This window comes from Chrysochloris asiatica, unplaced genomic scaffold (genome assembly GCF_000296735.1).
Source record: "Chrysochloris asiatica unplaced genomic scaffold, ChrAsi1.0 scaffold00019, whole genome shotgun sequence".
Lineage (NCBI taxonomy): Eukaryota > Metazoa > Chordata > Mammalia > Afrosoricida > Chrysochloridae > Chrysochloris > Chrysochloris asiatica.
In genome coordinates this window covers 9,086,752-9,089,017 of record NW_006408537.1, presented here as the reverse complement: position 1 = coordinate 9,089,017, position 2,266 = coordinate 9,086,752, and the positions used below count along the sequence as shown (strand labels likewise).

At 38.2% G+C, this 2,266-nt stretch overlaps 1 protein-coding gene across 1 annotated transcript in view; it reads right to left on the bottom strand.

The window, feature by feature from the left end:
- Positions 1-285: 285 nt before the first annotated feature.
- Positions 286-2,266, bottom strand: part of BEND6 (BEN domain containing 6) — a 46,072-nt gene continuing 44,091 nt past the window's right edge. Inside the window, exon 6 of the mRNA XM_006835739.1 lies at positions 286-657. The gene's annotated coding sequence lies outside the window, so the exon portion shown is untranslated. The remainder of the gene's footprint in view (positions 658-2,266) is intronic.

Genomic DNA, 2,266 nt, shown 5'->3' with positions numbered 1-2,266 from the left:
ATTCGTGTTTGTGAACATTTCACTGCATTGACGACCTTTCCAAACATGTTTATAGTAATGATTTTAAAAAAAAAAGATGTAATGGGGAGTCATTAGTAATAATAAATATCCAATAATTGATTGTTGTTGTTGATAAGTGCCATCGAGTCGATTCCAACTCATAGAGACCCTTTATAGGGTTTTCAAGGAGCAGCTGGTGAGCTTGAACCACTGACTTTGCAGTTCAGACGACATTGCAATCTGATGCATTAGCCTACAGTGCCACACCAGGACTCCAATAATTGATTAGGAGAGTGTCAAATCCTAGGGGTTAAAGTTTTTGCTGCTATGAAAAGAGCTCTATCTTGTTAAGTTAGCTGTACATTAAAGAATTTCAGTATAGGGAAACACATATTTCAAAAGAAAACACACTGCATGCTTATTTGACTGCTAGAAATTCTCTGGTTCGATGCATGAGTGGTGTTTAGGATGGAATCCACATGCAATTCCTTCAGCAAACTTGTTCCATCAGGACAGCCCAGCAGTATTATAGACATCTCATCATCTGTCACTGCACATGTATCTCTGTGCTCACTGCCAAGGAGGTTTCAGAATCTTTAACAAAATCCACCGTTAAAGTTAGAACTGAAGGTGCTTTGCTTTTTATACCTAAAATACCTATAAAAATAAAATTTTAAAAAGGACACATTTATTCACTGTTTTATAACTTCTTTTGCAGTTGTAAAAGTTACTTTTTATCTACTATAAATCTTTGCCTAAAAATAAAAATTGTTAATAAGAACTATTACAGCTGATGTGACTTAGGAACCATTTTATGATCTATTCAGAGGAACTCTCAAACCAAACAATCTCACTGTCATGGAGTTGATTCTGATTCATAGCGACACTTTATAGGGTTTCCAGGGCTATAAATCTTTACAGGAACAGAAAGCCTCATCTTTCTCCTGAGAAATTGCTGGTGGCAGTCCAGTGCTTATCCTATAATACCATGAGGGCTCCTTCAGAGCAACTGTATTGTTGTTGTTAAATGTCATTGAGTTGGTTCCAACGCATAGCAACACTGTATGTTTCCAAGGAGTGGCTGGTGGGTTTGAATTACCAACACTGCGGTTAGTCATCCACTACTTACCTACAGTGCCACACTGGGACTCTCAGAGGAACTAGGTTGTTGTTGTTAAGTGCCATTGTGTCAGTTCTGACTCATAGCAACCCAGTCTAGGGTTTTCAAGGAGTGGCTGTTAGGTTTAAACTGCCGACCTTGCAGTCCAATGCATTTATCCTACAGTGCCACACAAGGACTCCAGAGAGCGAAGATGTTGTTATTAAGTGCTACTAAAGTATTTAGTATTTATCTTTATCTCAAATGACTTGAAAAAATAAACTTTTTTTTTTGAAAATTTTCAAATACACAAAATAAAATGACCCTTTCTACACACACACATGGAGATTGCAAAGTCGTTTGAACTGCAAGGTTGGTGGTTCAAGCTCATCAGCTGCTTCTTGGAAACCCTATACAAGGTCACTATGGGTCGGAATCGAATCAAGGGCACTTAACAACAACAACAACAACACACACACACAGGATAAGCACTGGACTTCTAACTGAAAGGTCAGCAGTTTAAAGCTATCAGCTACTCCTTAGAAACCTTGTACAGGATCACTATGAGTCTGAATAGACTCGATGGCACTTAACAACAATAACATATACACATAACCCCATCAATCACCCAAAACATGTATCAAAAGTTCTGTTCAGCGAACATTTTAGTGAACATTTAGAAATTTGGAAGACTTCTATCTGGCTGACTGATTGGAAGAGATCCATATTTGTGCCCATTCCAAAGAGAGGTGACCCAATGGAATGCGGAAACCATCGAACAATCACTTTGATATCCCATGCAAGTAAAGTTTTACTAAAGGTAATACAGAAATGGCTACAATCATGCATTGACAGAGAATTTCCAGATGTTCAAGCCGGATTCAGAAGAGACTGTGGAACGAGGGATATCATTGCTGATATCCAATGGATCTTGACTGAAAGCAGAGAATATCAGAAAGATGTTTACCAGTGCTTTACTGACTATGCAAAGGCTTTCAATTGTGTGGATCATGACAAGCTATGGACAACACTGTGAAGTATGAGTATTCCAGAACACTTAATTGTACTCATGAGGAATAAGTACCTGGACCAAGGTCGAACAGAACATGGGAACACTGAATGGTTTAAAATTAAGAAAGGTGTAAGACAAGGTTGTATTCTTTCACC